At 42.0% G+C, this 14,317-nt stretch overlaps 1 protein-coding gene across 12 annotated transcripts in view; it reads left to right on the top strand.

The window, feature by feature from the left end:
- NFIA (nuclear factor I A) overlaps positions 1 to 14,317 on the top strand; it is a 381,629-nt gene that overhangs the window by 352,634 nt on the left and 14,678 nt on the right. Inside the window, exons 13-14 of one of the 12 annotated variants that reach the window (XR_008617261.1) lie at positions 1,448 to 1,560; positions 4,462 to 4,564. The exons of 8 other annotated variants lie outside the window; for them this stretch is intronic. The gene's annotated coding sequence lies outside the window, so the exon portion shown is untranslated. Of the gene's footprint in view, positions 1 to 1,447; positions 1,561 to 4,461; positions 4,580 to 14,317 lie in introns of those variants that run through there. 3 more of the 12 variants (XR_008617262.1, XR_008617263.1, XM_055084570.1) reach the window with 3 other exon arrangements.

Below are 14,317 nucleotides of genomic sequence, written 5' to 3'. Positions count from 1 at the left end.
CTGAAATATAGTTGATTTACAATGTTGTGTTAATTTTTGCTGTACAACAAAGTGATTCAGTTTATACATATATATGCATTCTTTTTTTATATATATTCTTTTCCATTATGGTTGATCACAGAATACTGAATATAGTTCCCTGTGCTATACAGTAGGACCTTGTTGTTTATCCATTCTATATATAATAGTTTGCATCTGCTAACCCCAAACTCCCACTTATCTCTTTCTCACTCTCCCCTCCCCCTTGTCAACCCAAGTCTGTTCTCTATGTCTGTGAGTCTGTTTCTGTTTCATAAAAGTTCATTTTTGTGTCATATTTTAGATTCCACATATAAGTGATATCATATGGTATTTGTCTTTCTCTTTCTGACTTACTCACTTAGTATGATAATCTCTAGTTGCATCCATGTTGCTGCAAATAGCATTACTTCATTCTTTTTTATGGCTGAGTAGTATTCCATTCTATATGTGTACATCTTCTTTATCCATTCATCTGTCGATGGACATTTAGGTTGTTTCCATGTCTTGGCTATTGTGAATAGTGCTGCTATGAATATAGGAGGTGTGTGTATCTTTTTGAATTATATTTTTGTCTGGATATGTATATGCCCAGGAATGGGATTTCTGGATCATATGGCAACTCTATTTTTAGTTTTTTGAGGACCATCCATAATGTTATCCATAGTGGCTGCACCAACTTACATTCCCACCAGCAGTGTAGGAGGGTTCCTAAGGGAAATGCTCTTGACGCTCGCTCATGGTCTGATTTCTTTAGGGGAACAAGGAAAAAGTCATGAATTGGAGAGTACAGTAGACTTGTTTTCACGTCCTGGCTGTGCCATTTATCTGAGTGATCTTGGACATGTTACCCTTTAAAATTCTGTTTCCTTATCTATGAAATGAAGGTGATAAAGTATCTACCTCATAGAAGAAAACCCAATTAAGTGTGGCTTCAGCCAATCAGGTTTGTTTTTCTCACATAGCAAGAAATCTGTCAGTGAGTGGTTGTTGGCATTGTTTCAGCTGCTACATGTTGCCAGCAGGAACCTTGCTCTTTCTAACATTCTGCTCTACCCTTCTTAGCATCCACAAGCAGGTGCCTCTGACTGCAAAATGACTGCCGCAGCTCCAGGCATCATACCCATATCCTTCCCCATTATTCCTCTTATATCAGGGAACAAAGATCCTGCCTTATTCCTTCCCTGTTTCCTGTTAACAAATTTCTACTTGGGTCTCATTGACTAAAACTGGTCACATTTTAATCTTTAGTTGCAAAGGATGCCAGGAAAGCCAACACAAAACTATCTTGATTGGCTATGATCATGACTCATTAACCAGGGTTGGTCACTTTGTCCTCCCTAAACAAAATTGCAGAAAGAAGGGGCAATAGATAGTGGGTAGACTGTTAACAGTATCTGCCATCTTCCTTTTTCCCATTCCCTGGTAGGTTTCATGCTGTTTTCAACTCCTGTTCTTGCACTTGACTCCTTTCCTCACTTGCTGCTTGTCTCCTTCCAGTGCCTTTCCTCCACACTCACTCCCTGTGCGTCTAGGAGACAGGTATGCTGTGTGCTTGTATTGCGTGTACAGTGATCATCTCATTTCAGCCCTCTGTTGGAGTCCAGGATTTGGGCAGAAGTACTGGAGTTTTCTGCAGACCAGCTCCCACAGGGCTGGGTCAAGGTTCTTCTGGTAAACGAGGACTCTGAAAAGGCTGCGTTGAAGGACATGTGCCTTTGTAATTGCGGGGGAACTCTGGGAAACAGTGCCCTCCACGTGCCCTCCCAGGTGCTTATCAAACAGTCAGCAATAGGTTCTGGGTTTCTCTTTTATGACTTGGAACCAGATGCTTCCTTTGCAAAAGAAAAGAGCCTGGTTTTGCTGAGCTTGAGTCAACAGAGTTCAGAGAACAGGAAAATGAGTGCATTGGCCCTGCTACATGCTCTGAGGAGAGAAGGCAGTACAGGTGGGGTTCCCACTTTCCGCAAAGCCCCTGCATGTGAAAATCCCATACCGGGGAAGAATTTGCTTTTACCAAATGTTTCTGCACTCTAAATAATGACTGTTCACATTAGGAGAGGTTCCTTTAGGACACAGGCTTTCCCAGGCCTTCTAATGAGTCTAAGACCTTGAAGGTTCCACAGATACACATAGTTCCAAGGCCAGAGCCTATTGTCTAATGTGAGATTCTCAAAGATCTCGCGTGAGTTCTCAATGATTCTCCCTGGCCACTTTTCCCACACCCGCTTGTTTACCTTCCTGTTTGTTTATTGAGGACGAAGACACATTCTTTTGTCAGTGGCCTATGTTTTGGGGGTATAGCCTTTCATTGGAGCCTGTTCATTAAGTTACATTCCACAGTGCAGGCTTCCCCCAAAATATTTGCCTGAGAATTTTTCCTTAGGCTTCACATCGCTTCCTTTATAGCAGAGACAAAGTAACTTAGCACTTCTAATTGGCTTTTCACTTTCCAAATGCTTTACACATTAACTAATGAACCACATGATCTTGTGATAAGCTGGATCCCTGGGTTGGAGCTGGGACACTGGGTTAGGACAGGCTGTCCTGGCCCGGTGTTCCCCGCCCTCACACTCTCCCTTCCCCGCACATGCTGCCACCTGTCCCACCCCCCTACCCCCCACCCCCAGAATCGGAATGTGTTGGGCTAAATGGAGCTGCAGCCCAGGCACAAACATCCTCAGCACAGGGCAGCCTTGGGCCCACACAGCTCTGCCTTAACAATGTGGGAAGTGCCCAGCCCTGCCTTCCAAGCCTGGATATGCTGCATGTTAAAGGAAATTTAAGGCAGCCTTCGTGGAACACAGGTTCTGCCCCTCTCAAGTACAATCTCCCTTCCGTGGATCTATGGCCAAGTGTGTATGTATGTGTATTGGGGAAGCAGTAGTGCCGAGGGTCAGGGGTGGGGAGAATGGAAGGACAATACAATGGAAAGTTCTAGTAAGGGAACTGACCATAGTGCATCTTGGTAGAGTAAAATGAGCACTGGACTAGGAGTCAAAGTATCTGGATTCCTAGCTCATCTGTCCCACTCACCAGCTATGTGATTGTCCTTAGGGAGAAAAAAGAAACCAGAATTTACTGAGCACATACTATATCCCTGGTACCTACCACACCAGGGTACTACTGATATATATGATCCAATCCCTGCCATCCATTGCTCACAGACTTTTAAGGAGAAAAGTAAACAAATTATAGTAAGATATGGTAAGGGAAACAGTTGAAGTATGTATAATCTACAGGTAGTGCAGAGAGTAGATAATTAACCCAGGGGAGAAGCAGGGAATTCATGGAAGATATTCTAGAGGAGATTTCACATGAACTAGTTTGGAAGGAGACAGAAATAGTTCCATTCTAGGAGAGGGGAACAGCACATGCAGAGAAACAGTGGTGTGTGTTCAGAGAATTCTGTTTCATATCTTGGTTAATGTAAGGGTAAATGACAGAGAATGTTGAGTAATGAGGCTGGCAAGTTAAACGGGGTCTAGTCTTGAATACATACATGCCTTTATACAATGATAAGGCACTTGGACTTTATTCTGTGGGAGATGGGAAGCAGGTGAACGGCACAGTGAGATCTCTATATGTGAAGAAACCTTAACTTAGCTTGGTTTAACATACATGAGGTCTGAGATTTTACAGGTAGTAGCAGCATTAAGACCTATGCTCATGAGGTACTCTCCTCTCCAAGGCAGTATAACCTAGTAGAGAAAATAGAAGATTTGGAGCCAGATGGACTTGATTTTGATTTATCTCAGTACATGACTCATATGGATTAAATTGTAACCCCCCCCCCCAATTTCATGTGTTGAAGCCCTAACCCCCAATGTGATAGTATTTGAAGATGGGGCCTTTGAAAGGTAGTTAGGTTTAGATGAGGGTGAGACCCTCATGATGGGATTAGTGGTCTTTTAAGAAAAGACAGGGAATTCCCTGGCGGTCCAGTGGTTAGGACTCAGTGCTTTCACTGCTGTGGCCCCAGGTTCAATCCCTGGTCGGGGAACTAAGATCCCTTAAGACACGCAGTGCAGCTAAAAAAAAGAAAAGAAAAGACACCAGAGAGCATGCTCTCTGTCATGTGAGGACTCAGCAAGGAGGCAGCCATTTGCAAGCCAGGGAGATGACCTTCCCCAGGTACCAAATCAGTTAGAACTTTGATCTTGGACTTCCAGCCTCCAGAACTGTGAGAAGATAAATTTCTGTTGTTTAAGCCACTCAGTCTATGGTATTTTGTTATGGCAGCCTGAGCAGACTTCTACAGTGACCTTGGGGTAATTTTTAGCCTTTCTGACCCTTAGATGTCACCGTTATAAAATTATAAATTAATTCCTGCATTCCACTTAGAGTTTTGTGAAAATTCAATATGGTTAGAATGTAAAGCCCCCAGCACCCCACCCTGGCACAGGGAAAGCTGACGTGTGCTGCTGCCTTTTCACTCCTTAGAATGGAACCTCCGTCAGCACCAGAAGTGAGGCAGGATGCATCTCCTTCATCTTTGGGACCAGGGACCCGTGATTGCCGGTAGAGACATAGAAATGTTAATATGGTGAGAACCACAGAGGTAATCTGGTAATTTTTCCCCTGGGCTGCGTCGTCTCTCCCTCCATCCTCCCATGTCCATTTTCCATAAACTGTGCCATTAATTCTCTTACTAGCTAGTGGAATGATATTTATTTATTAAGAACATACTTAGCATACTCCCAAGGAGCAAGTTAAAGCTCAGCTAACAGCTTCAGTTTCTGGTTGTGAGGAAAAATACACTGAGGAATGTATATGGAGAGTTTCTATGTATGGTATAATTTCATATTAAAAAACTATTAAACTTTATGCTGGATGAGGGAGGGAGAGAAGAAAAAAATCCCAGTGCCAAAACAAGTTATGAACCTAGGAGCACAGTTTCTGAATGTTTATTTTGTCAGATGAGCAGCTGACATGACTGGCTCTAATGGGGTGGTGATCCTCATTGAATTGCAGATGGCTGTGAGTGACTGAAATACCACGGGGACTTGAATAAGTGGTGCATACTGTATTACTTAGGCTGCATCCTTTAGCCAAGTTGAAGGCTTCTTTTTCTCCATCCATTCCCAACACCCGCATGCACACACGTAACATGCACACACATGCACACACACATGCATGCATCTGTCCATTCCAGAAACTCCATGTAGAGCCTGAATTTCCCATCTAGAACAGTGCCGATGTGCCTTTCCTGACTTTGCCCCTTTGCCCTCTGCCACCAAAGTGCAGCCCCACCACACACACACACACACACACACACACACACACACACACACACACACACACACACTCTCCAATGCAGATAATGGTGTCTCAGATCAGTCTGCTTTGCTGCAGCGTCAAGACCCAAATCAATTTATCGACTCTGTCAGAATGGCTGGTACAGTAATTGTTACAAGAGAAGATGGAAGGTGAGAACGTGTCCACGTGAAAAATAAAAATGACGTTTTGTTCTTTCCTGTCCCCCGCCCCTTTTTTGCCTCATAGATCTTTATGTGTTTACACAGCAGAGAGCACTTTACTTAAGTTAATCAGCTCCTTCTACATTATTAATTGTGACAGGGTGCTACATGACAGGAAGAGTATTATGGGAAACATTGATCTCACTCAGATGGCGTGGACCTGAGCAGGTTTGGTATTCCTTCCCCCATCTCACTGCTTTGGGGTCCCATCAAATAACATTTCCCTGATTGACAACACAGAACACCTCCCATCGATACAATTGATTCTGTGAAAAAGGACAAGGAACATTTTTCAGCTAGAGATCGGTGAATTATGGTGATGATAAAGAGAACATTTCAGAAATCTTCTTTCAGTTTAGAAACTTAAATTGGGAACTAAGGTACTATTATCATCCCAAACACAAGCCTAATTTATATCCTCAGAAAAATGCTACTATTAAAAGGAACTTACTACAAGTGAAAAATAGATTTAGTTGAAGCCAGCAGTGAACCTGAAGATATAATAGATGTTTTTAAAAGGCCATCCACTAATTTTTTGTGGGACATTTTTGGTTAAGTGCACATCTTTGAAAGACATTTCATTGAAGTTCAACTTTCATGGCTTATACCTGTAGACCCTAACATAAATCGTATGTGAATGGACAAAAGTGAGTGGGTGTCATTTGTGACCTGGAAATAAAAGGTCAACCATTGGATTTATAGCTTTTTTAGTGAGAAGAACATAAAGATTCCTGCCAACTGGAGTCAATCCATATTTTAATGTTTCCTAGTTAAGATTATAAAATCAAGAGATTAGGATCGTGCCGTTCAGTGAAGGTCAAAAATTAAATGTGATGGGCTAAGTGTCATTCCCAAGGGGCAGAAGTTAATATTTTAAAAACCGTTTCTACCACTGGCAGTCAAGAAATGAATTGTCCATGATCATTAACCAAGGTAAGGAGAAATCCCACTATTATTACTAAATTTAATGATGATTATTACACTAATCAACTATATTGTTAAATTACTCTGCTGTTCTCCTTTAATGTCCCCAAACAATAATAGTGGATTGATTGGTGTCAAATAATTCTCATACACAATTGTGAACAAGTCATGATGAGGGCTCGTGGATGAAGGCTTATTTGTGGGAAAAGAAGTTGTGGCTATTTTATGGATAAGAGAAATAACATAGAACCTTACGCTGCATATAACATTCTTCTAAGATCAAGACTCTGTGACACTACAGACCTGTTATTAAGTATGATTCACCAGGACAAGTTTTTTAAATACAAAAAAAAAAGAACATGCCTTTCTTTTCATTATCTTTTTTTCTGTTTCATATTTTGCCATCTTTTTCTTTTCTTTGTAGGAAAAGAATACATTTACAGGTCCTTTTCTTCTTCAAGCTTGTAGAGCTCTGGATCCCATCTCCTTTGGATTTTTATTAAGGGAGAAGAAAGGTTATTTAAAGGTGTTTATAGGATGACTCAGACACATGTACCCCATGCTATTTTCAAATCCATTTTAAGATGCTGGTATTTTGGGAAGTTACAGAAATTCAGAATCCTGAAGCGGATAGTTTTCTTAAAGATTGTCACCTCCACACCCCATCATTTTTCAGATATGACTTTAAGTGCATTTTGGAATAAAGTGTGTATACTTTTGATAAAACAGCCCCTCCAAACAAGAGGGCCCAAGCTCAGGGAGCTGAAATGACTTGTGAAGCCACACAGCTAATCAGAGGCAAAGCAGGTCTGAGAGGCAGGGTTTCTGACACCAGGGAGGGAAGGCACTGGTAGTTTAATACGTGACTTAGGATATGGGTGCACAGTTTCTATTTTACAGAGGTGTTTTATAGAAGTTCAATATCCATTAGACTGACCCAAGTGCATTGGAATCCTGAGGAACAAAAGCATATACTTCCAAAGTTCACTGTGCAGAATTTATCTTCACACACTACCACCTAGTATTGTGTGCATGTGGGTGTGGGTGTGCGTGGGTGGTTTTTAAACCTGTGCTCTGGGGAAGCTTTCGGTGGCGTATTTTTCTAACTTCTGTCCTTCACAGTGCAGACAAAGGTTAAAACTCCCATCTACTTTCACAGGCATATATTTTAAGGTACTTCTATAGGAGGCAGGGAGCAGGGAGGACCTTTGATTTAAAGTTCAACATTTACATTTGTAATTTTGCCTAATTTCTGTGCTCACATTAATTAAATTGAAATTGTTTAATTAGAATAAAACTGAAATTGATCATTAGGATTAATTTAACCTGATAGGCTTTGTGTGCTTTTCTAGACAAATATTATGAAATGTAGTGATAATGACGCAGCAAGAGGTATAATTTCACATCTTATAATGATTTTAATATCTGCCAGTTGTTCTCTCTGGTATCTGGATAGCTCTCAATGTTGCTATTAGTTCCATCATTACCATTCAGCTAGGGCCAGGCTGTATCTCTCTGCTGGCTTCTTCCCAAATATTTTTTCCTGTCAAAGTCTAAAGATGTACCAAATTCTCTTCACCCCTCCCTCCTAATAACATAATCCTTTCCCTTAACCCACCCCCACCATCTTCCAGGAATGCTATTTGCTTGGCTCTTCCCCTGGGCCTTGCATCACAATGACCTTTGTAAAACAAGAACTGCAGAATGACACTGCTTATGGAATTCACTAGTGTTCCTCCGTTCTGGGGACAGTGATGTCAAATCTGGACTGTCCCTCTGCACCCCTTCCTGGCGGCTTGCTTTGAATAAGAACCAGGCACAGAATTAAGTTCCGTAGTAAGATGAGGGATGGTACCCACTGAATAACTCTAAGGGAGCAGGAGAGAGAAGGCAGCTTCTCCAAGTGCCTAATTTGTGTCCAGGAGATAGCTTGCCCTCTTCATCCTGTGCCTTCCATGTAACTCCATCCAACGAGCATGATTCCAAATTGGTGGCCTCTGTTTCTAAAAGAAAATTGCTGAAGGATGAGACTACTTTTTTGCCCTAAGATTCAACATGAGTGAAATAACATTAGATCTGCATCAGTCTACCAACACACTGATGAATGTAAAACTTTTTGAACTATCAGGTCAACTATCAAATTATTTTGTCTTCAGAAGAATTAAGATCTGCATGGATAGATTAAATCCTCAGGAAAATCTGCAAAGCATTTGAGTATCGAATTCCTCCCATCCACCATTTTGCCAGAGTTACTTAAAAAAAAAAAAAAAATTGACATTGGCAGTTATGTTTACTTTGTTTCCTGCAACAACCCTTAAGGCAGAAGTTCAAAGGGTGGTGGAGAATGAGTCAAAATTGGATAGATATTTATGAGTAAGAAAGAAGAGAAACCAAAACTAGACAAAGGAAAGAACATGTGATTCTCAGTAATTTGGGATTGAGTGGCCAATGGTATAGTAGAGACTATCACATATGCAAATTATTATCTTTCTGCAGCTTGGCCAGTCGTTCCTGGCCAAAGGCAGAGAAACTCTCAGGGTTGTGAGTCCTGATTTCATTCAGTCGTCATAAGTAAACTGCCGCCCCCAAAGAAACTAGTTTTATCGTTCATTTCTACAGAATGTCATCTATGTGGATTCTACTTTTATTCGAGTCTTTATCCAATAGAAGAAACTTACTATGTTCATAGCAAAGGGTTTTATTTGGACGCATATTCACATTTAATTTGGTTTTTAAAAATCCTTAATGTGTCTAGCATTTGAGCTAGGCTAAGTTCAAGAGATTGAGAGAAAAGAGGATATAGGCAGCATACTCAGGCTGTTATTGTATTTATCCAAGAAAAGTGACTGCCCATTATGTACTAGGCCAAGAAGCTATATGGGCTAGCATATAGAGATGAGGTTTCTGTCTTCCCCATGTCAGAAAGGAAGACACATACATAAAAAAAGCATCACCTTTGTTTAACAGCTTAGTTTAACTTAAGTTAAAAGGCAAAACACTTCCGTATTTTCATGTATTATTTCACTTCATCCTCACAACCACGGTGCTAGGAAGGTGTTCTTAATCAGAGGCACAAACTGAGACCAGATTCACAATGGACTCAGTCCATCTTCTCTGAGCCAGGTAGTTTCTTCTCTGAATCCCCACAGCAGTGCTTTCTTTTGAGCTATTTATCTGACTTATCACCTGTCACTGTGCAGGGGTGCAGCTGCTGAAGCTGGAGTGCTAGGAATGCCACACCCTGCAATGCCGGGTATGCTCACCTCTCAGGAAAGAACTGCCCCAGGGCCGAGATGCTACAGAGTAACACTCAGGTGTTGAAGCATTGGTTTATTATTGCTGTACCCACTTTCTTGCTAAACTCAAATTCACAGAGAAGTTGAGTGGCAGAGTTTTTGGTATTGTTTGTCCGGCTCTCCTTCCATCTCTGTCCACAAAGACCATCACTGCTTTCTCTGAACTCCAGGACCCTTGCTTAGCAAGAAGATTGAGTCTTAATCTCAGTCAGCCAGGAAACCAGTTCTCTCCAGATTGGTTTCTATGAGCATCTCAGAACCCCTACTTCAACCCTTCAAGCTTCTAAACCAAAAATAGCCATTTCTTCCTCTCTAGTGTAACTTTGTTGGCTGGAAAATCCCTGAGATCTTTTTGACCTCAAAAATCCCTTAGGTTTTGTCATAAACATAATAAGGAGTCCCTTCTGAGTTGGGGACATTTATCTTCATAACACTTTTTAACTGCATTTTTTTTCAAGTCAGAAAACCAGTTTACACAAACCCTAGGTCTTATATTTGGAGAGAATAAATCTGCATTGACCACTTTCCATAAAGAGTTGAAAATGATTTCAGAGAAATCTAAAGTCATGACTATGGAATTCTAGAATATGCATCCAGAATCTTTTTAACTGGAATGTTACCACGAAAGCCTTATCGGGAAAATTAAGAAGATTCAGTTCTCCAGGCTTGGCCTTGTCTTTCTTCCCCTCTTTCTTTGACTTTATAGTAGATCTGAGGAAACTTTTAATACTAACTGAAGCTTGCTGTTGCCTGGCCTCTGAGTCTAAAATGCCTGAGAAAGCAGTACAGATTCCAACTGTAAAACATTCCTCCCCCAAACCTTGGAAACTAGTGTACAGAGGCCGGTAGAGTTCAGAGGGAGCACATGTAAATGAGGCTCAGTTATAAACTCCTGAGGAGTGTTTTATTTAGTTTAAACCTGAACTTGAACTTGTAAACCTGTTCCTGGAGAACAACACAGAAAGCTGATGCAGTAGAACAGGAAGCCATATTTCAGCTCAGACAATTCACTTCTTTAAAAGAAAAGAAGGTCTTCGAGTAATTTTTTTTTTAACTGAACTGCCTTTAGGATAGCACAAGGTGGCATCTTTGCAAGATTTTTGTGATTGCAGAATCAGAAAGAAAGTTAATACGTGTCATTTGAATTTGCCACCATTCTTGCAAAGTGAACAATGGGATCTCCTAGCCATAGGGTAATTTAACAAGAGAAAAGGGTATTTAAAAAACCAAAGAACACATAATCATCATCCAATCTGTAACTGGTTTCATTAAAATATAATAAAGTGATAGGTATGGAACTGTTCCAAATCGGCACTGTGTGCGTACGAGTTCTGAGTTTGTTCTTAAATCTCAATTACTAGGAGAGCACTACCAAGTAGAATTCATCTGAAAACAAAGTTAAGTGATTTTGTTTGTGTGCTTGATTTTATGACACATTCTTAAATATGTCTTCGGGAATCTTTGCTTATGAAATCACCATCTTTAAAGTCACTACTAAAAGGTAAAAATGAATTAAATTTTCGGTGTTAGAATGATACTACCTCTCTCCCAGAAGCATAGATTCCTGACAGGGAAGCCTAGTAGCTCTGCTGATCCCATATGTTATGTTCACGTCCAAATCATTGATAAGACCTTTGACAGAGACCCTTAATGCTGTGGGATTTCACCTTTGCACAATCCCCCAACCCAGCCCTACCGAGAAGCTTCCAACTCACCTCCCCTGGAAGACTATTCAGGAAGAGTCTAATTGTTTGTAGTAGTGAATATGGCTTAGTTGTAAATGTAATCTACAAATATAGAAGGAAAAAAATCTGAACATAAAAAGCATTTGCTGTTTCAGCATTAAAAAAAAAGTACTGTCATTTGAAACTGCCAACTCCCCCATGTGGGTTTGTTTTGCAAGTCACGTCTTAACAAAGACAAGTTTTGTTGCCATAAAACCCTAAATCCTACCACATTTTCAGAAGGAGGAGGAAAGCATTGTTCACTGATCCCTAGTTTGTGCTTTCAGGGATGTCACGTAAGAGCTTTGACTGGACTCAGGGAAATCATTCCATTTTTAGCCAGGGCCGTTGGCTCCGATGAAACCCTAACCCCGTCGGGTGACATCTAGATCACACCAATGCCTCCCTTAATGATGCTGCTTACATTTTAGGCCAGTGTTTCAAAGATCTGTCTCTATGTTTGTTATTTCCTCCCCCAAATAATATAATAATATTATAACAACTGGTATACTGAGGCCTGTTCTGCAGATAAGTAAAGTTGTGACCCCTGACGTCACACAGACTAGAATTTAGGTCTCTGACTTTTGCCATGGTCAAGCTCCTTCTAACCTCAGCGAGGGATATGAACAGTTTTATCCCTGCCAGTATCACATCTACACAGTGAACAAGGAAAAGATGACTCCCGGACCAGTACAATTGAAAAGCAGGTGTTCCCAGAAGGTAAAAGTGTAGGAACGGGATCTTTGTAGTGTAATCAGAGCAGCCAAAATCCCAGGGCAGCCAGTGACTGAGCTGAGACTTGAACCCAGGCCCCTGCCTCAGAGTCCGGTGCTGAGTTGCAGCTTACTGTACTCTCGCTCTCTTCTCTCAAGAATCTGAGAACCGAGATGCTACAACCTCCTCTGTGCTCTGTCCTGATCCCGCCTCTGGGCCTCACTTGTTTGGCTCAATACACAAGCTTCCGTCCCGGCTGCCAGGCGGGTAGTTGCGGTTGCAGTGGAGTGTGCCCTCTTCCTTCCTCTTAATCCAGTGAATGGAGTGAGGAGGGCTGCTGCTTTGCATAGCCTTTGAGAGAGTAGGGGTCTGCCCTCATTCTTGTGGGGGATCGAACACAGGTGGAGAGGGAGGGAGAGAGAGAGAGAGAGAGAGACTGGCGGGAGGGGTGGGTGGAGGCAGGAAACGGGACTGGAAAGGACAGAAGGAAGGACCCTGGACAGGGAACAGAGAAGGTCCGAAGCAAAGACCTGTGCTCGGGGCCTGGCAAAGAGGGTTACCCGCGGGGGTGAGAAATGGGCACGGGGGCAAGTACCATCCAGTGCCTAAAGGGCTCCTTGACTGGAAAGGTTAGTTTGGGAATTCGTTTCTGGCAAAGTAGCAGGTCTTCTGTCGTTCTCTTGCAGGAGGTCTCTGGGAGAATTTTTGAAATTACTGAACTTTTCACTTCAATGTTATTTTTTTCCTCACCAGATTTTATCTACCTGCACAATCGGAACAGTAAATCTACATGATAGATTTACGGGGAACCTGAGTCATGTTTGGGAAGAGCTTTTCGGCTCTGGGGGAAGAGCAGGAGTGGGAAAGCACGCGGTGGCATGATTATTGTAATGTGGCCACGCTCCGCTGAGCACCGACCTCCACTCCCACGCCTCTCTTTTTAAACCAGAAAGGTTACCTCCCTGGGCCACCATTGGGCCAGCCCCAAGTGTGACGGCCTGCACTTGTTAGACAACAGGCATTTAATTAAAATGGGAATCTGATGTGTAGAAAACATACATTTTTTTCATTTCATAGCTCCCCAGGAAATCATACTCTCTTCCTGCCCTGTTCCCCTCAACTCTCCCTGTCGCCAAAAAAGAAAAAAGAAAGACAGACTAGGGGAAAGAGTATTTAATGTTGAAAATCAGAAATTACAAAGGGCCAGGCTGCCTTCTTTATTTTTGCCTTTGGGGCTGACATTAGCCAATAATAAAGCCTGTATTGTATCTTCAGCCCAGAGCCAACTTTTTTTTTATGGCTAACTTCCCATACGGAAAAGGGGTCGTCCCTTTTCAGAGCATTAAAATACAGCATTTAATGAATCTGTAACTAAAATCTTTCATCTTACTTTGGCGCAATAAAAGGGGTTGCCTGATGCCTTCTGATATTTGGCTGGACTTTGTGGAATCCAAAAACATCTTAAAGCACAAATAATAGACACAAGGCCCAAGCTGAAAAATCAAGCTCAGCACACCCTGGGCACCGCCTTTTCCGCAGCAGAGCCGTCCAGCGCACCATCCGGGCTCCTCCCAGAGCAGACGCGGTGCCATCGTAGGCAAATAGATAGGAACTCTGGACGATTTCATCGGGTCCTTGTCCCCCTAATCTCCACGCTGCACCTCAGATCTCAAGCAGCTTCCGTGGTGTGGGCTCACTTTAATGGATAATCTATTTTTCATGAAAAAGCAGGAAATAAGCTGTCTCTTTCATAAAAAGATTTACAAAATGTAATCATTGTTGAAATATTCCCTTTGAACTGCCGTGTCCACGGGGGTCTCCGCTCCCAGAGTCGTGCTTCATTAGGACCCCCTCTCAAGCGGCTCCAGAAGGGCAGGTACACTGGTGGTGCCTGGCTTTGATGTCTTGAATGAATGAAAGAAAAGCACAATAAAAAAAGAGCTGTTGATCAAGCATAAAATACTCTTTAAGCTGACAGAATAGCAGCGTTAACACACCCTAAGCTGCTTTTCGTTTTTCCCTTTTTTCCTCACATTTTCCTGTGCTTTGTGTACGCTGGGGGTTTGTATTTTATAAGAAGTCTCTGATCTATGTAGTATGCCATTCGCTAACAAAAACCAAAATAGGATTGTTTCTGTCCCACTTGGTTGCCTGACTACTC

Source organism: Physeter macrocephalus, chromosome 4 (genome assembly GCF_002837175.3).
Source record: "Physeter macrocephalus isolate SW-GA chromosome 4, ASM283717v5, whole genome shotgun sequence".
Lineage (NCBI taxonomy): Eukaryota > Metazoa > Chordata > Mammalia > Artiodactyla > Physeteridae > Physeter > Physeter macrocephalus.
Note: the sequence above shows the minus strand (reverse complement) of the source record. Positions and strands in the feature narration are given on the sequence as shown.